Source organism: Procambarus clarkii, chromosome 7 (assembly GCF_040958095.1).
Source record: "Procambarus clarkii isolate CNS0578487 chromosome 7, FALCON_Pclarkii_2.0, whole genome shotgun sequence".
NCBI classification, from domain to species: Eukaryota; Metazoa; Arthropoda; class Malacostraca; order Decapoda; family Cambaridae; genus Procambarus; species Procambarus clarkii.
This window is the reverse complement of record NC_091156.1, coordinates 35095696-35117426: the sequence shown is the minus strand read 5'-3', so window position 1 is coordinate 35117426 and position 21731 is coordinate 35095696. Positions and strand designations below refer to the sequence as shown.

Here is a 21731-nt window from a genome sequence, read left to right as displayed (position 1 = left end):
AGTGAATGGACAAGAAAAATGAATGAACTGAGAAAAGAGGAGAATAGATACACAGAGAATGACAAGTAGGTGTGTGAAGAACTCAACAAGAGATTCCCGGAGCTCTTCACAAAATAACAAGGAGAAGCTCCTGCACTAAATGAGGAGGAGGCAAACCAAGCAACCTTTAAGGAATTTGACCTCACCAGTGATGAAGTCAAAAGGAATCTGTTGAAGCGGAATGTGACAAAGGCTGTTGAGACTGGGAGAATCTCACCGTGGATACTAAAAGAAGGTGCAGAGGCACGAAGTGTGCCACTCTCTATGGTGTATAACAAGTCACTGGAAACAGGAGACCTACCGGAAAGCTGGAGCACAACTAATGTAGTCCCAATATACAAAAAAGTGACAGGCAGGTTTCCCTAGCTAGCACTGTACAACAGGCCAGTTTTCCTAACTTGTATACCATGCAAGGTGATGGAGAAGATCGTGAGGAGAAGGCTCCTATTCTATCTGGAGTGAAATAGCTTTGTAACACACCACCCGCATGGATATCAGAGATGGTAAATCGTGCCTCACAGTTTTAATAGAATTCTATAACCAAGCAACAAAAAATAGGCAAGAAAGAGAAAGGTGGGGAGAATGCATTTTCTTGGACTGTCAGAATGTCTTTGACACAGTAACCCATAAAAGGCTGTTACAAAAGTTGGAGCAACAGGCAGGAGTAAAAGGTAAAGTGCTCCTGTGGATAAGGGAGTATCTAAGCAACAGGGAAACAGCGAGTAACTGTGAGAGAAAGGAAGACATTAGAGTGGCGAGATGTTATCAGCGGAGTCCCACTGGGCTCTGTTCTTGGGCCCATTCTGTCTCTAATATATGTAAACGATTTTCCAGGGGGTATAGACTCATTTCTTTCAATGTTTGCTGATGACGCAAAAATTATGAGAAGAATCAAGACAGATGACGATAGACAGAGACTACAGGGCGACCAGGACAAACTGGAGGATTTGTCTAGAAAATGGCTACTAAAGTTCAACTCAGGAAAGTGTAGCGTAATGAAATTAGGCGAAGGGAGAAAAAGGCCGAATACAAGGTACCATCTGGGAGGTGAAATCCTGCATGAGTCAAATAGAGCGAAAGATCAGGGGGGTTTATATCACACCAAACCTGTCCTTAGAGGCTCAAATCAAAAGGATATCATCAGTGGCATATGCTAGGTTGGCCAACATAAGAACTACCTTTAGAAACCTGTGTAAGGAATCGTTCAGGACCCTGTATACCACTTATGTCAGACCAATATTGGAATTCGCACCTCCAGCCAGGAGTCCATACCTAGTTAAACACAAGACAAAGTTAGATTCAGAGGTATGCCACCAGACTCGTCCCGGAACTGAGAGGTATGATATACGAGGAAAAGCTAAAGGAACTGAACCTCATGTCCCTGGAAAACAGAAGAGTAAGGGGTGACATGATAAACACCTACAAAATTCTCAGGAGAATTGACTGAGTGGACAAAGACAACATCTTTAGCACGGATGGAACACGAAAAAGTGGACACAAGTGGAAACTTAGTACCCAAATGAGCCACGGAGACTTTAGAAAGTATTGTTTCAGTGTCAGAGTAGTTAACAAATGGAATGTACTAAGAAGTGATGAGGTGGAGGCTAACTCCATACACAGTTTCAAATGTAGATATGATAGAGCCCAGTAGGCTCTGGAATCTGTTTACCAGATGATTGACGGGTGAGAGGTGGGACCAAAGAGCCAGAGCTCAATCCCCTGCAAGCACAACTAGGCGAGTACACACCAACACCCACTACAGGGACAAACACCCACTGTAAACATCATCCACTACAAATGTCAAGATCGTTGAATACCAAGGTATCCAACGACTTTGGTATCATCTGGGTAACAAGGCACGTATGAATACCAAGGAATGACATTGCAGATAAAGCTACATCATTTTTAACTAAGAGCAGAAATGTAGATATATATATGTCTCAACATCTAGCACTGTTTAAGAAATAATTGGATAGAGCAGTGCAGAAGATGTACAATGAATATAACGAAGCCGCTGCAACATCAGCATCTGCAGGTTGGTTACTTGGTACAAGAATTCAACAAACTACGAACCACTTAATTAGATGAAAGGGTTCAATTTAAATACAGAAGAGCACTTAAATCGCATCAAGTGAGAATGCCCATTTGCATGAGAAATAAGCTTTCATGTTCCTGAAGATGAGAGATGTCAGTACTGTTGAGACATACCCGACAAAACATTGGGGGTGTTATCTAACAATAGTTCAGAGAAAACAAACCTATACGATTTTAACTGAGATTTAACAGTACAGCAGAAGTGGTTAAACACTGAGAATAGGGACAGACGAATTCAGTACAAACAACTAGGAGGTGTGCGAAGAACTCAATAGGAAACATCAGGAACTCAACATCAAACATAATATAGTCTTCACATTAGAGCAAGGGGAAGTCCCAGAGATAGGTGAGGGAAGATCTAACCAAACACCACTAGAGGAGTTTGTGATTGCCAGTGGGGATGTGAAGAAGCATCTACTAGAGTTGGATGTTACAAAGGCTATCGGCCCGGATGGAATCTCACCTTGGATACTGAAGGAAGGAGCAGAAGCTCTGTGTCAGCCACTAGCCATGGTGTATAACAAATCACTGGTAACAGGTGAACTGCCAAAAACTTGGACGACGGCTAATATAGTCCCGATATTCAAGAAGGGTAGTGGACAGTAGGTACTGAACTACAGTCCAGTGTCACTAATTTGCATACCATGCAAAATCATGGAGAAGATTGTGCGATAAAAAACTAGTGGAACATTTGGAGCAGAAGAACATTGTATCAAAACATCAACATAGGTCCAGGGATGGCAGATCATGCCTTACAGGATTGATTGAATTCTACGACCAGGCAATAAAAATCAGGCAAGAAAGAGAGGGCTAGGCAGACTGAATATTTATGGATTGCCAGAAAGCCTTTGACACAGTACCACACAAGAGGCTAGTGCACAAACTGGAGATGCAGGCAGGAGTTAAATGGAATGAACTCCACTGGATAAGGGAGTATCTAAGCAACAGAAGACAGCGAGTCACTATGAAGGGTGAGGTCTCGAAGTGGCGAGGCGTCACCAGTGGAGTCTCTCAGGGATCAGTTCTTGGACTTATACCGTTCCTGATATATGTAAATGATCTCCCAGAGGGAGTAGACTCGTTCCTCTCAATGTTTGCGGATGACACAAAAATTATAAGGAAGATTAAAACGGTGGAAGATAGTAAGAGACTACAAGATTACCTAAACAAACTGAACGAATGGTCCAACAAATGGCAACTGAAGTTAAACCCAAGTAAATGTCAGGTAATAAAAATAGGAGTAGGAAATAGGAGGCCAGACATTGGATACAAAATGGGAGATGAAGTCCTTCACGAAACGGACAGAGAGAAAGATCTAGGAGTTGATATCACGCCAAACCTGTCCCCTGAGGCCCACATCAAAATAATTACATCGGCGGCATATGCGAGGCTGGCTAACTTTAGAACTGCCTTCAGAAACCTGTGTAAGGAATATTTTAGACCCTTGTATACCACATATGTAAGGGTAATCCTGGAGTATACATGCCCAGCAGGGAGCCCTTACCTTGTAAAACACATGACGAAACTGGAAATAGTTCAGAGAAATAGGCCACTAGATTAGTCCCAGAACAATAAGGCATGATTTACGAGGAAAAGCTAGGGGAACTGCACCTCACGTCGCTGGAAGACAGAAGAGCTCGGGGAGACATGATCACCACATACAAGATTCTCAGGGGAATTGACAGGGTAGACAAGGATGGATTTTTAACAAGGGTGATACACGCACAAGGGCGCCACATGAGGAAGCTGAGTACCCCAATGAGCCACAGAGACAGTAGAAACCGCTTTTTCAGTGTCAGAGTAGTTAGTAAATGGAATGCAGTAGGAAGTGATGTGGTGGAGGTTGACTCCCATACACAGTTTCAAAAGTAGATATGATGAAGTCCAGTAGGGTCAAGAATCTGTACACCAGTTGATTAACGGTTGAGAGGCGGGACCAAAGAGCCAAGGTCAACTCCCCACAAGCACAACTAGGTGAATACAGCTAGGTGAGTACAACAAATATACTCTTTCTGAAGCCAATATTCTAGAAAACATTTTATGGTTTCTATGACGTTTTAAAACAACTTTTTTACATTTAAATATGCTATATATTTTTCTTTATGAACGTTCTTTGAGAAATTGTAAAATCTTTCGTGAGGCCTTAATGTTTTAATTAAATATTTTTTAATGAGAAAATCATTAGAAGCCATGAGGAGGATTCGAACCTGCAGACTGGATACTCTCTTCCATACACTCTTAACCACTCTGCCACAACATGTCAAAAGAAATGCATTCAACTGGAACCTCTTAGAGTTATGAGGCTTCCACTATAGCCCCCTAGTGGCTATAACCTGAATCCCAGGGTTGCATTGCATTTAGCATGTCATGGCTGAGTGACTAAGGATGTATGCTAAGAAGCATCCAGTATGTAGGATCGAACCATATTCATAGTTCCTCCTGATTTTCTAAACCCATTCTCCTATTTAGATACTAGTTTTTTTTAGTTATGTGCACCATTCTAAAAAAATTGCTGTTCTAAGCAATTAGATAGTAGAACTTTGTACTATTCACTTTATAGAGTTAGAAAAAATGAAGCTAAAAAAAACTTAAATATTCCTAGGCCTAGTATAGCACACATATGTACTATATTGGGCCTCTGATATCTTGTATTTTCTCTAGTATGATATTTATTTTTATTTAGTATTATAGTATTATTGTTTAGTTTGTCTTTTCCACATAAGAAGAAAATAGTTTTCGGGTTTATCCAACTCAATAGTGCAGATTTTTATTTTCTAATTTTGTTTTACCTCATTATATATACTATAGTCCTCATCTTTATTATAAATACTACCAAAACAGGAGGAGGGCTGGATTTTCTCATTTATATATCATGTTAATGTTATTTCTACGAGTATATTTTGTTTAGTGTTGTCATAATGTTTAAGTGCAAACGTCAATGCAAGTTATTTAATGATTGGAATAATTAGGTTATAATATTTATTGAATTTAGATGAGAGAGAGAGAGAGAGAGAGAGAGAGAGAGAGAGAGAGAGAGAGAGAGAGAGAGAGAGAGAGAGAGAGAGAGAGAGAGAGAGAGAGAGAGAGAGAGAGAGAGAGAGAGAGAGAGGGAGAGGGAGAGGGAGAGAGAGAGAGAAAGAGAGAAAGAGAGAGAGAGAGAGAGAGAGAGAGAGAGAGAGAGAGAGAGAGAGAGAGAGAGAGAGAGAGAGAGAGAGAGAGAGAGAGAGAGAGAGAGAGAGAGAGAGAGAGAGAGAGAGAGTGTCACTATCTCTCCCAGCACGTGCAGAAAGTTCACTGTAACATTTCAGCAATTACGAATGGCTCACCGCATTGTAAACTAATACGTTTACCTTACCCAACCTTCTGGTTTGGGTAAGACCACAATCCCTCACCTTCACTCATCTGTACCTCCTTGCATTTACATGCAAGGAAAATCTGGCCTTGCATAGTAGGTCGAGAAGTGTGTTCTGAGTACTAGGTACGACATATATATATATATATATATATATATATATATATATATATATATATATATATATATATATATATATATATATATATATATATATATATATATATATATATATATATATAAACAAATTATTATTTGCTCGTTTCACTTCATATAATATTTTATTTCAGGGTTGAACTGTGGTCTACATATAATCATTACACTAAAGTAACAGTATCTGGACTTACACTGATTCAACAACAGTCGGAGGTAGGCGAATGTAGCAGGAAAGGTGTAATTTTGGCCGTGAGTGTTGAGTGGGAAGCACGAGGACATGAGGATGGCCACAGCGGGCAGCACCACCAGCGCCGCCAGGATGGCCGCCCACACCAGAGGCTGCAGAGGGAACAGGAACCCCCACGGGTTTACCTCTGACTGTCCTCGAGCTCCAAGGATCCTACCACAGTCTATTAGGATTGGCTTCGTGAAGTCCACCACCTCAGCTCGGACTCCACTTACCCCGAAGGGGCCGAGGGCCACATCTACTTCCTTCATTTTGAAAGGACAAAACACATCTTAATCAGTAGAACAAAACAATGTAATCGGTCTGCAAAACATTAGTTGCTTGCTTAATATTAGAGAGAACACTATCACACCTACTATCTTTCATGCCATGTGATGAAAGCAAATAAAGTGACGTCTGCTTAACACACCTCTTTTTCCTATTGCGAGTCATACAAAGCAACTATCTCACATGCAGAACGGCATAAGGATCATTTTAAGTAAATTTTTGAGATATGATGCGAGTAATTTAAATTAAGTTGAATTTCTAAAAACTTTGTGGGAAGCCTACCAGGCCACCTTAAGACGACAGGGGGCGAGAATTGCATCGGGAAGCAAATTTTGGCGCCAGAAGAGGCAGATGAAGACACCAGATAACGTGGATGAAGGGTATTCAGATGAATAGCCGCATGCAACTTGCTCAACAAATCGAGGAGTGACTTTGGGACACATGCTCAATGGAAAGTACCTAAGGGAAGCAAGGCAGATGGGTAAAACATCAGTGTACTTCCAGCACTTGGATGTCCGAGCTCATGTTGTTGCTGATTCCAAGAAAGTATTGGATTTCGAGGGTAACATGAGAGCGTCCTAGTAGAACTTACTGGGAAATATTTCTGGACGAATTCTGAATGGTGCAATGAACTTGCAACTCAGAAAATCGTTCGTGGTTTGAGATTACCGAGTCAACCTGAACGACTGGAAAAGATGACCTTATGATGCCTATCATAAGGTCATACTATATGCAACCTATCTGCCACGTGACCGTACGAAGTAGAGTGCAATCTTGGCCAGCATGAGTCAACAGTGCTGGAATTAAGGTGAGCAGTAAATTACCATTCGCAGACCTGCTACTAAAGAGACTCTGTGGTCAGTGTAAGATGAAGGAGATTCTGAATGAGCAACTTAAAGGGAAGATACCACGTGAAAAACTTTTGGGAAGAGTGAAGCCCACAATTGCTTTGATCGGAAAGCGGCAGCAGACGATGTTGTCGAGAACTGGTTACCAATTCAGGAAGATTATTTTATCCCTCCCTCTCACCCTGATTTATGTTGTTCTGAACAACAGATATGATTATTATTATTATTCTTGAGAAAATCAGTAGGAGCCATGAGGAGGATTCCAACGCATACACTTGGTACTTCCAAGCTAATACAATAGACCATTATTTCAGGACATAAATGCATTGGAATCTGTTGAGTATTCCAGTGAAGCCCAATCAGGATTTTACACAATGCGTCCGTGCACTCTGGATGTGGTCCAGTAGTTCCACTTCCAACGCTTCTCTTTAGATGTTGAATGAGATCACATTAAGATGATGTATCAATGAGAAAATCAGTAGGAGCCATGAGAAGGATTTGAATTTCCGCACACTTGGTATGCTTAATACGCCCGAGTGCATGGGAGCATTGTGTGAAGCCCTGATTGGACTTAATTAAAAGCCTTCGGAACCATAGAAATGTCAGTTGAATCCAAAGTTGCAATGAATTTATGTTGTGTAGTGGTCACGAGTATTGGTTTGGGGGTACTGTGTGTGTGGGTGTGAATCCTCCCCATGGCTCCTGATTTTTCACTGATACATCAAGTTAATGTGAATTCATTGTGCATTATTACTATAATTACTTTAATCGTGTATTTGTCATGTTTCATTATATTATGTGCAATTTTTTGCTTGTAATATTTTCATGAAGATACTATACTATAGGAAGTAGATTTAGCTCAGCAGAATTATTGTAGGCTGTCGACTGGTAACATTTAAGCGCAGAAAGAAAATGTAAGTTTTGCACTCCAGGTAAAGTAAATAAGTAAAATTAGTTTGTCCATTTAAAGTGACAGTTGCTCTGAGACTCTTAAGAATATAAGAGTGCAATAACTTCCCTTTGTTCAATTTTAATGACACTTTTTTGACAAAATAGAACTGGTGAGACCTCCTACTGACAGAAGCTTTAGCCCCGTGAGACAAATATCACAAACAAAAATAAAATCATTGATTTTATTATTGAAACACATATTTCCAAAAATCTGATTTGAATAAAAATTTAATATATTCAGAATTGTACATTTATTACGCTTAGCAATCGTAGGAGCATCTAATGTTGAACTGACCTTGGAATTTTTTTCAGTATGTATCTAGTTGTAGTAAACAAAACAAAATTGTGACGCCTCCACCCCAAAATAAAAAAATTGGACCAAATTTACATATTTGAAAATGTCTAACACTATGATTTATAAGTTAGATTAAAATCTGCCATTGTAGGGGTGTAGAGCTAAGTACTTCGTACATTATGTAGGTTTCATGACAATTGTTTGGAAATTAAGCCGCTGCCATGACCTTGAAGTGGTAAAATGTTATGGATGAAAATTAAATGTTACATATTGCAGAAATGTTTCACTTTTGGCGCTTATTTAATTATTTTGTTGTAATCTGGTAAACATCTAGCTGGGTATATATGTATATTTGTATCATCATATAAAAAGCCATCCAAATATCTATAGTACGAACTCAGAAATAAATATTTTTCCAGCAAAAATATTATTTTCTTTCAATTTCTGTTTTATATATCATAAACTTGCATAGTGTTATGATCCCAGGTAGCCGAAAAACGAGTCTCCTCTTTGAGAATTATTCTATCAGGCCTAACCTGACTAGGAGGTCACAGAAATATAGAGATTAAGATACATATGTAAAATAATTGGTTGGATTTGACAGACAGTATGAGAATAGGGGCAGTGAATCAGGATATAGATAGATGACTGGTTATTAAATGTGGAGAGTTTGCTGGAGGTGTGAGGCTCGCTTGAGAGGACCTTGAGCCCACTTGAGTACCAGACATCGTGAGGGGAAGCCGTGCTCCTTGTGAGCTCCTGTTTGAGAGGAACCCCTAGTTGATATTCCTTCAAGAGGAAGGAAGTGTGCAGACGTTCCAGCTGTGGAATCGGGCTGGGAACGTGTGGTCTCAAGTCCTGGACGGCAAGGAGAGTTTGTGAAGCCACCCAGAGACATTTTCATGGGCCGTGGGAGCGCTCTGGTCAGACTCCATCAGAGGGAGAGCGCCCTGTAGGAGACCTTATTGTGGTTTGTCTGGGGAAGGAGTTGCTGAGAACTTCGAAGCCAGCAGAGAGGAAGTAGTTGATGAGACTCCAAGGTTGTGAAAGATACTGAGCTCTGTGGGAGAGAAGCCACACAGTGAGGAACAAGACCTCAAGCTGTGAGAAGAGGAGTAATGGAATGAAGTTTGTCACGTTTTTGTGATACCAGTGGTGAAGCACCATTGTTGCTCAAGGATGACCTCATGGTGTAGCAGCCAGGAGAGCTGTGGAAGACCCTGGTAGAAGTAGTGATGCACCATTGTTGCTCAAGGAAGATTTCATGGTGTAGCAGCCTGGAAGACATGCAGAGGATCATGGTAGATAAACCCGGAAGAACCTGATGATGTCAGGGTAGGGAACTTCCAGATGTGGAAGGGAAGTTCTTATTGGTTACTTGTAGGGAGTTGGTAGAGTGTTTGGTTGTCATAAGCGTGCAAGATGCAATGAAAGGGGTGAGTGATTGGTTACCATTTTTGTGCCAAGGAGTACTTATACTGAAGTATAGTTACAGTCGTAGGCTGGATTACCTGCAGAGACATACATATGTGCTCTAGGACTGATAGGGTGATTGATTGATCATTGTTGTTTATCAAGGAATATTTATGTTGATGTTTATAGAATTATAGCCATAGGCTGAATTGCCTGCAGATATTTATATGTACCAGAGTGGGTAGTGCCATATCATATTTTACTGCATGATTTCCCCACTTGGCGAGGCTGATAGTGTAACATTGTCTTATAAGACTTAACCTAATTGATGAGGTTGGTAGAATTAGGTGGTAAGTCAGGAGTTAGGATACCACTTGATAAGCAGGTGATAGAGTCCTGAGGGTATTGGAGTGCAACCTGACTACAATAGTATAAAGTGTAGGATTCATATTGTTATATGTGTATATGTATTGTGTATGTACCTTGTCCAATAAATGCATTCAATTTGCCGGTGTTTGCCCTTGTCCAAGTGAGGCTTTCCAGAAAGTAGGAGAGAGAAAGAATCAAGAACCATAGCTGTGGACAGGGTAGTACGGAGTAATATCAAAGAGAAGTGGATTGAGGAGATCATACCACATAAGGAGAGAGTGGGGAATCACGGCGGCTCGAGTGGGTGTGTGCATGTGACAAGAAGACTAGTGTTGGAGCTGCATCCCATAAATTTGTGACACTGAACCCCTCTTCAAGTGGCAGAAGCGCCCAGGGTGATCTCCTGGTCAAGTATAAGCACTCTACGAAATTTAGGGTTGGTTGTCCAAGAGGAAGGACGACAACAACATACTACAACATCATAATAATAGTAATGGTATTACTATATTTCTTTGCATTTGTTTGATTTCTAATTCTCAACTTGCTAGAATTGCATTTTTTATGAAGACATCCTTTGCCTATATGGCATGAATATATATAATTTGCTCCATAATACATTTGTAATAAAAAAATAACTAGTAAATATTGTAATAATATTCAGAGAGCTGATATTACTTATGATACAGTAGGGAGGAGGAAGGGAAGTCAAAGTTTGGCCATGCACTGGTTGGCAGGGGTATGAAAAACTCCACGTTGTCTGCTTTATAGTTCCTCTGCTAATGAAATATTGCTTACCTTCTTCACTAATCAGGGACACTAGTGACAATATTATACAGTGAAAAATACAAAGTAAGAGTGAAGATAAAAGGTGCACCATCAGTGATGCCGTGCAACAAGTATAATCATCCCTCATAACATACAACTGTATCCCGAGTGGTGGGAGCTCCTCCTACTTCACACCACACTGGGAGCTGATGCCAAACACCACCAGAATAATAATGTAATGATTTTTTTAAATTTATTTAACAAAAAAGTGAGAATTGGAACGAAATAATGCATTGCAACCAGGAGAGATTGCGTGGCAGCATCATTTTACCCATGGGGGGGGGGGGGGAGAGGGTATATATAACGCATAATTTCGTTAACACATCAGATATATAATGAGAACTGTACCATGGTGTTGTCAGAACATTTTCCTAAATATTTTTCAAAATTTTTAATTTTCCTCAAATATTTTCGGAATTTCTTGCAGATGAGCATAGCTTATAGAGTCAGATCTCTTGTAGTCTAGTCCTTGGTTTTCAAAACTTTTTTTTACTGCAACCCATAGCAAGAACTGCATTTTGTATTGCGATCCAGTATATCTGTGTAATAAATCACTCACAAACTCTAAATTATGTTCCTTTATTTACTATTGATGCATGATAAATGCATATTTATAGATAGAGCCTATTCAATTATATTATATACTTCTATTTTTAGGAAGAATATAATGCCCTTGTATGAATAACCATCCTGCGAGATGGAGACTTTCAGTATCACTGCTACCTTATTCACTCTTGTGTTCATGATATCTTCATAATGCACCCAGAGTTTGCCAGTGCAGACTACTTGTGGAAAATTCCACTCATCATATTAATATTATTATTATTATCTAAGGAATGTATTATTCCATATCATAGCTATATATCAGAATCATATCAAATTCATTATCTATTGATCATATTTGCTGTATGTACATCAGCATCCTTCATGACCATTAGTAAAGTACACCATTGGGATTAATGCCTATATTATATTGTAGATGTGATCACAAGAATCCAGAGGCGTCCATATAATCAAAAACATTATTGGAAACATAATAAAAGCTTCCAGTGACATATTTTTAAAATCCTTAATAAAGAACATAAGGTACTATCAAGTAGTTTTAATAATCTTTAAATCCACTATGTAATCATCTTGTGATATAACTTCATCACAATAATCAGTCTAAATAATGAAAATAATCTAATCATTGCCAGCACCTCCACTGTGGAGGGGACGCCTCCAGGAAACGCCGGTGGGGAGAATTGTCTGGTACCTGGCGGCCTCGTGTTTACATCCAGGAGTGCACTCGTGTGTAGGGCTGGAGACTTCTCTTTCAACAAGATTTACACACAAACTATTGATAATCTTCAGTGATAGCTCCCTGAATACTGAGAAAGTTTTTGAACCGTATGTTGGGAAGAATTCCTGGTACATATATCCAAAATCAAGTGTTGAGGACCACCACCTCATTTACCAAGTGAAACACAACAACGTGCATTCCATACTTGAGCAAGCAATTAGAATCCTTATAGCAACGGTGTGTGTCAACCAGATCATCATCATCAAGCTTTCATATTCATCATTAAAATTTAGAACCTTGTCTCAGCAAGAGAGACACCATCTGGCTACTGTCAGATAGGCTACGGTTCTAAATTCAGGATAAGTTATTAATTGTTTCAGAGCGTAGATTGGTCAATTAATATGCTTTATAACATTAATATTTTTATATATAAATTGAAGGTCGTTAGGCAGCGAGGCAATGCCTCATCATCTAATAAGTTGTGACTTAATCATTTCAGCGAATGAACCTCTTTTATTGCTGAATATTCAAATCATCAAAATACCCGTATCATGTGTATATAATTCTTTAGTTATATAAGTTATAAAACACATCTTACATTTAATTACCATATCCATAAATCTTAATTTATCAAGTTAGTTTACTTTATTGCATTTCATTTTTATACATATTTCCATATACATTCATGTATTTATACCTTGCGTGCAACAGCACAGATATCCCTAGGACCAGGCTTGAGTATGTATTTAGTTCAGGTCCTAAATCATGAAACTTACCAGTGCTTGCAGTCATAAAGCTGTTTTATCATATCCATATAAAAATTACACGTTAAATGTGTGTGTGTGTACCTGCAGGTATATTGTGTTCTGCAATTTATGAGCCAGATCACCCTTAAGGGTCCTACCTGCTACAGCCCATTACCAGTATCAAGGTCACAGAAGAGAGTTACAATCCAGCATAGGAACCTTGCATTCAGCTAATAGCTTTTTGTTTCGCACTTTATTAACAATTATTATATTATTTAATTTTAAATTCATGGTTCTAGTAACCACATTTTTGTTCGTATTAAATTTTTCTCTTCATCAAAAATCCTGATAAATTTCCCCACATTTTTGGTCCTTCGAACCTAGATACCTTCCAATAGGAAAATACATAAGAAACTTTTTAATTTTTCATTAAAATAATTATACTTAATCTAGCTTAGCAGCCAATATAAGTGAACACATTGTTCACAGTGGCTTAAGACCACTATATCCTTTATTTGGTAGACATTCATCGCCTTCTAATAAGTGTTATATGTGTTACCCAGCATTTTCATTATAGTGCCATTTAATATTTTTAAATATTCATTACCATATATTGACCTCGGTGTATACTGATCCAATATAACCAGATTTTTTAATTTTTGATAATTGTACAGCCTGCTACTCCAGATTCCAGAAAGGAATAGAGGGACAATCTTTGGAATCATTACCTAAGTAGACAGGACAGATCAGTTATCAAAAATACATACATTTATCTATATTTATCTCAATACGATTAATCTTGGAAATGTCAAAATGGATTCCTGTATTCCACCAGCAGCTGAAACAGGAAATATGAGGACACTCATGGGTCTACAGAATCACTTATCTCAACTGATTTACAAATATAAAATGTTAGCTAGTCAACCATTTCCTGATTATATAACTCTGGATAACAGGGTTAAAGCTGCTGTGGGCAAATTTAAACATATTAAACGCTTTTCTGACACGTATTTAGCAGAAATGAATAAAACAGATCTAAGCAAAGATGAGCATCAGGATGTCATAGCTGAATCAGTTATCTATGAAGACAATATAGGATCAACAAGACCCTTTACTCAAATTGTATTGCAAACAGTAGGCCAGCCACATGTGAGCTCATCCAATCAGGTTGGTACCTCAACAGTCCCACACTCTGAAGCCAAGCTCCCAAAGGTACATTTATCATACTTTGAAGGCAAGGATGAAGACGACTGGGATGCCTTCTGGAGAGCTTTTGAATCTATCATACATAGTAAGGCATCTCTTAGAAAGGCTACTAAATTTATATATCTGCAAGGCCCATTAAGACGAGATGCTAGGCAGGTTATAGCAAACTTATCATTAATAGAAAACGATTATGACCTAGCCATACAGTTATATGATAACTACAGTGATAAGGAGACTGCAAATGCACATCTCCCATATAAATTATTGGATTTACCTTACCCTGATATAACTTACGAATCACTACAATCATTTTGATTGTCAATAAAATCGATCATCAAAGCCCTCAGTACTAAAGTACCTGCAGGAGATGCAGAGTGGTTTATTAAGTTAATAATTCAAAGGAAATTACTTAATGAGATCATAGACAGCCTATGCTCCCATTATAACACCAACATTTTATCAATGAAGCGGATCTTTGACAGACTTCGAGCTCATGTACAAAGATTACAGAGCAGAGAGAAACTTAGGGCAAAAGATAGATAAAAAAAACATATATCCACAGACAAAAACAAGAATGTCCAAAATCATACAATCATAAATCAAAGCCGCAGAACTCATCTTACGCAAAGTGGAAACAGAGTAATGTCAGCTCATATTCAATATCACCCACAGTAAATAACACTGTAGGAAATCAAGCTCCCAAGGCAGATAAGACAAAAGGAACAACAAATGTTCCAAAATGTGTATTGTGTCAGGGAGCATACCATTTATAGGTGCACTGTCTATGATGGCCATGCCAGCAAAATCAATCGTCTGAAATCTCTGAACAAGTGTATCTGTTGTTTGCGGACTCACAATTCATGTAACACTCAACTGCAGACATGCCATTATAGTCATAAAAGTGTACATCACACAGCACTCTGTGGGGATATCAATACTCAATCTAGATCACAGACAACCCATAATCAAACTGCATCTCAGGCAAAGCCAGTGTAGGATAAATCCTCACCAGCTGTACAAATCTGTAAGGTACAGAGTGATGTTAATGCCTTAGTAGCAAAAACAATTACTACTGCAACTACCTACAGCTCAGCTGAGTGGTGGAAGTAAACGTGTAAACCGGCAATTATACTTTTCCCGATTGCCGGTCTATGCGTCGTGAATTTTTTCCGTGAAATATCGGCTGCTAGTCTACATGTCGTGATTTTTTTCCGTTAAACATCGACTGCCGTCAACGTGTCATGATTTTTTCCCATGAAACATCATTGGCCGGTCTACGAGTCATGATTTTTTTTCCATGAAACATCGATTGCCAGTCTACGCATCATGATTTTTTTTCCCATGAAACATCGATGGCCGGTCTACGAGTCGTGATTTTTTTCCATGAAACATCGATTGCCAGTCTACGCGTCATGATTTTTTTCCTGTGAAACATCGATGGCCGATCTACGTGTCGTGATTTTGAGTCGTTAGGTCTACGGTCTACGTGGTGTGAATTTTTGTCCATGGGAGTGTGAAGGTTCCTACAATCCCTCTGTCGGAAAATCCGACACCATTTAATAATATCATACAGACAGATAATATTGCTGTGTTGTATAAACAAGTTACCCATAGAAAATGTAAATTGTAGTGGAATTTCCGTCTATAGAAAACGGGATATCATTACCACATACTATTATAAATTCACCACCTATTATGGTGGGAATTATTCTTAAATACATTAGTCTTTGGACTTTACCATCATAAAAACATCTCATATAAATTAACTTAATTATCAGAATTAAAATAGAGTAAATGTGACCCTTCTATCACTTACTGTCATCTGGACAATGTAGGCCAGTAGCGTCACTTATGAGGGAGTGGTCAGCCATGTTTATTGTACTTAGACCAGAGTCGTGGAGCAAACTCGGCTCCTATAAATTCTCTTGGACGAAGTGTTATGGAAGATCAGAGTAGTGATCTGCCATCATCAACACGCTGTCATCAATTTCAAGGGAAGTGTCTTTCCGAAACCCGTTTATCTTTCATTTATGGCCATTAATGTCAGTAGATATAGGGTCAGCCAGTTAGATCACAAATGATCGACTCAAACAAGGTAATTAAGTCCAGGTCTATATGGTTCCTTGTACAGTGTTTTCTCTGATATAGCTGTCATATATTAGGATTCTGGCTTTACAGCTAGCGCCCTTTTGACAGGTCAAGATGAGGAAGCAAGACTTTGTGTACCAGTTACTGGGTGATGGAAGCTACCTCAAAGAGGATAATTTGGTGTCTACATCCTAGTTATACCTGGTGGACTAAGGCCTGCTGTACAAATAAGATAAGGAACCTCTTCAATGTTTAACAATGTGTAGTTAATACTGTAGTTTGATTGGCTGCATATATATAAATTTAATATAAACCCCCCTAATGTGTAGAGGATCGATTTGTGAGATTATGAGTTTATTGCAGAAATACAGTCCACTTAACATCATACAAATTGCTATTGAAGTATATAAATTAACGTAAATATAAATTCATATAAATTAAATAAATATAAATCTCACAGGTCGGTTCCCACACCCTCCTAGGTCCTGTAATTTTGTTCAATGGGAATTAAAAGGCTGTCTTTCGTCCGGGTCCATTTTCATTACCCTGCGAGTGATTGCTAGACTTCTAGTACCTGAAAATTTCGTTCAAGGGGATTAAAAGGTCGGCCCCTGTTTCATGTGTTTTGCGTTACCCTGAAGACATTGTTAATGGTCAATGACGTCAGTCTATCTTCATCTTCCCTGCATAAGTATGTATTCCGTTATGTTTTATTTATTCCTATTTTCAATATTTATGTTAAGGGGGGATTAACCTTTAAACTGCGCAATGCACCTGCAGGCCCTCGTCTGGTTTGCGCAATGCGTCTCCGGGTATTTGTATTTTTCTTTTAAAACTCCCGCGTCTACATGGGGTTCACATCAGTTTCCTCAGGACTCTTGTAAACAGAAGCCATCTTTAAACAAAATCGTGGTCCACATTCCCGGGTGTGAGAGCCTCAGTACTGAGTGAGCAACCAAGGCACATGCAGCATGAGCTCACAGCACTGCTGTTGAGCTTGTGACCACAGCATTGCCTAATAATGTATATATATATATATATATATATATATATATATATATATATATATATATATATATATATATATATATATATATGTATATATATATATATATATATATATATATATATATATATATATATATATATAAATGTATATATATATATATATATATATATATATATATATATATATATATATATATATATATATATATATATATATATATATATATATATATATATATATATGTTGTACCTAGTAGCCAGAACGCACTTCTCAGCCTACTATGCAAGGCCCGATTTGCCTAATAAGCCAAGTTTTCCTGAATTAATACATTTTCTCTAATTTTTTTCTTATGAAATGATAAAGCTACCCATTTCATCATGTATGAGGTCATTTTTTTTATTGGAGTTAAAATTAACGTAGATATATGACCGAACCCAACCAACCCTACCTAACCTAACCTAACCTATCTTTATAGGTTAGGTTAGGTTAGGTAGCCGAAAAAGTTAGGTTAGGTTAGGTTAGATAGGTTAGGTAGTCGAAAAACAATTAATTCATGAAAACTTGGCTTATTAGGCAAATTGGGCCTTGCATAGTAGGCTGAGAAGTGCGTTCTGGCTACTAGGTACGACATATATATATATATATATATATATATATAAATATATATATATATATATATATGTCGTACCTAGTAGCCAGAACGCACTTCTCAGCCTACTATGCAAGGCCCGATTTGCCTAATAAGCCAAGTTTTCATGAATTAATGTTTTTTTCGACTACCTAACCAACCTAACCTAACCTAACCTAACTTTTTTCGGCTACCTAACCTAACCCAACCTATAAAGATAGGTTAAGTTAGGATAGGTAGGGGTGGTTAGGTTCGGTCATATATCTACGTTAATTTTAACTCCAATAAACATAAATTGACCTCATACATAATGAAATGGGTACCTTTATCATTTCATAAGAAAAAAATTAGAGAAAATATATTAATTCAGGAAAACTTGGCTTATTAGGCAAATCGGGCTTTGCATAGTAGGCTGAGAAGTGCGTTCTGGCTACTAGGTACCACATATATATATATATATATATATATATATATATATATATATATATATATATATATATATATATATATATATATATATATATATATATATATATATATATATATATATACCTTGTATTATTTAGCCATGATAGTATTACAGAAGAGCCTGAGTGTGATAATGATTGTGTACAATGTTCAAATATCAGTGATTCAAACCTGTTCACGATGTTCACAGCACTAGCTACTGCACCACAGCATTATTTCGTCCATCTAGGAATCTTCAAACAACATCTTAGGTTCCTTTACAAAATAAACTTGTGGTCAATTATTCATTTCCAGGAACTAGTGACCACGATTATGATAATAGCAGGATTGAGGTGATAATTATTGGATAAGTAGCGCTGTGATTAGTAATCGAGGTAGCCTCACTGTGTGTGTGGCAGCCACTCTTGTTTTGCTCACCATACTAGTTTAGTGGTTCGCTATGGTGAACACATATATACATGGGTATATACAATGTGTATACAGTGTAATAACGACAACAGGAGTATATTGAGGGAAGCTATTTTGGTGAGGGAGGTGACGTAATTGGAACGTCGTCTGCTGTGTGATTTCTCATGTAATGTATGGTGGCCACTGTGCTGTTTGGACACAATACCGGCTTACTTGCATAGTTCTGGTGAATAAAACATGTAGATAGGTACACATAACATGTGTAAATAGTATAATGAAAACAATAACAGTATGGTGGGAGGAGGGGTGATGGCGAGTACGATATTGGAGGAGAGAGGGAGGACTGGCTGGCTGGGTGTGGCAGCTCACACTCGCAGAGTTTTGAGTGTGTTTATGGTATATGTATATAGTGTGTGACAATGTATAGTGTGTAAATGTGTTGTAAATATACATAAATGAATATGAAACATTTGTGTGAATAACAGTATGGTGGAAGGAGGGGTGATGGCGAGTACGGTGTTGGAGGAGTGAAGGAGGACTGGCTGGCTGGGTGTGGCAGCTCTCACTCTTGTAGTTCTGAGTGTGTTTATAGTGTGTGTATATAGTGTGTGATGCTGTACAGTGTGTAAATAGATTGTATATATATACATCAATTAGCATGATACATTGGAAATATGTGCCGGATATGTGTACACATGTGTCATGCACGTAACAGTGTCTTTGGACACTACGGATGTTCTACTGCCATAATATAGTGTACGTGTTTATTATACATAGGACTGGCACGTAAAACCAAAAACCAAATATAATGTATTTGGAACTGTGCGCAAAAAATGAACAAAAATATATTCGCGGCAGCACGCGCCTCCGGCCCTGGGGGCCCTACTGGCCCCGGGAGCGTACCTAACGGGTGGAATGACGCCAACGTTGTCACGCGCCAACTTACGGTCTCCATACAAGTCAAAATAAGTACAATTTGGATTTTCAGTTACTATACCCATACTCAGGGAAGTTCGGCTGAATGCAAATATTTTTGTTTTTATATAATTTTTAAAAACAAAGCTATAACATCACTCAGATATTTTCATTTGTTCCTCCCACACTGTTAATCCCATGTATGTCTCATTAATGCTCAAAAATACCTCACATTAAATAACATCAAAATACTATCGCTGTATCTATCGATGATTTCTTTGTTGTTTGCTAAGATTTCTCTGGTGATGGTTTGTTTGTGGGAAGAGATTATATGTTCCTTAATGGAGCCCTGTTGCTTATGCAGACCATCACCAGAGAAATCATCACCACAAACTAACCATCACCAGAGAAATCTTAGCAAACAACACAGAAATCATCGATAGATACAGCGATAGCAGGCGGCTTGACGTCTGCGAGGCACTACACATCAAGAAGTCAACACCAGCAATCAACAGCCAATTAATGCACAACTATATTCTACCCACTTCAAGACTCCGCTCCAATATAGAAGCATCAAGAAATATGGACCAATAGGCTTTCCACAATTACTTCCATTCAATACCCATTGTTTCGTGTTCTGTCTTGTATTTGAATTTAATACCCATTCAATACCCATTGTTTCGTATTCTGTCTTGTGTTTGAATTTAATACTCATTTAATACCTGTGGTGTTTGTGTGTTACTGAGGAAGTCTTGGTTGTAGGGTTGATGTAAAGTCATGACTTGGTTACTGACTTTAATACTTAATATGATTACATGACTAGTAGCTACCAAGCTTGGCGGGCGTCCTGTACGCTCTCCTCTTTACCTCCAATCTCTCTCTGGCGTCCCAGCCGCCGCACATAGAAAACGGATGGTACCATTTTCTGTGAACATGACATCCCTCCTTTTCTTTAAAAAGAATGAATACAGGATGTCTACCATGCTTGTAGCACAAAGCAAAGTTATTGACACAAAGTAAGTTATTACCATATCAAGAGATACTGCATACATTTAACATTAATTAAGCACACAAAGAATTTAAACAACTTAATCTTTTCCACAAAGGATTTCAATGTTAAAAATACATATGCAATGTTAAACAAACATGAAAGAAACTGTAATACAAAGTTACAAAATATTGAATGAGATATCTGCATTATTCAAACAATATTAAATTTAGTTCAGCATGACAAGTAAATATTTTGCATTACATAGGAACACAATTAATCATCAAATCGTGTAGGGCGTTTAACATGACGTTTAGGACGAGAGTCCTTAAATGCAATAACATCCCTTGATGAATTGTTTGTCGGGTTATAACTATTTTTTTTTTCTTTTGCACGACTTTGCACTTCATCATTTTCTACACTAGTTGGAATCACTTTGAAATAAGCCATATTACGTGTTATACTATGATCTCTATTACTAGCTGTTACCATAGTTCCTTTTACACTAATCACTTTATATGGTTTTGTATCATACGGCATATCTAACTTTCCCTCTTTTTTCTTTTTAACGAGAACAGTGTCACCAACCTTTATGAACTGTTCCTTTGCACGTTGATCATGAGCAATTTTCATTTTGCCCTTGGCTAGTGCATCCTTCTGAGCGAGACGTTTATCCGTTACCTCGGCTGGCATGACGGGTAGTGCGATTCTCATAGGACGTCCAAATAAAAGTTCACCAGGTGACTTGCCCAGTGTTCCATGCGGTGTTGCACGGTAGTTCCTGAGAAAAGCATACATAGCTTGTTTCCAGGATCGTCCTTCGGCATGAGCACAGCGTACCGCTTTCATGAGAGGTTGCATGAATCTCTCAACTTCTCCATTTGCTTGAGGATGTAGTGGCATCACACGGCGGTGTTTGAATCCAATATGCTCAGAAAAGTTGACGAAGTCTTGTCCATTGAATGGCGGTCCATTGTCCGTCTTGACAACTTCAGGAATGCCAAAGTTTGAAAAGATCTTGTCGAGTTTCGGGATGACGGCCTTTGCAGATGTGGAATTGATGATTTCTACTTCTGGATAACGTGAGTGGTCATCAATGACTACCATCAAGTACTCTCCAGTTGGTAGTGGTCCGCA

At 38.3% G+C, this 21731-nt stretch overlaps 1 pseudogene; it reads right to left on the bottom strand.

Annotated features, from left to right (window-relative positions):
* Positions 1-21731, bottom strand: part of LOC138358004 (glutamate receptor U1-like) — a 133824-nt pseudogene that overhangs the window by 20567 nt on the left and 91526 nt on the right.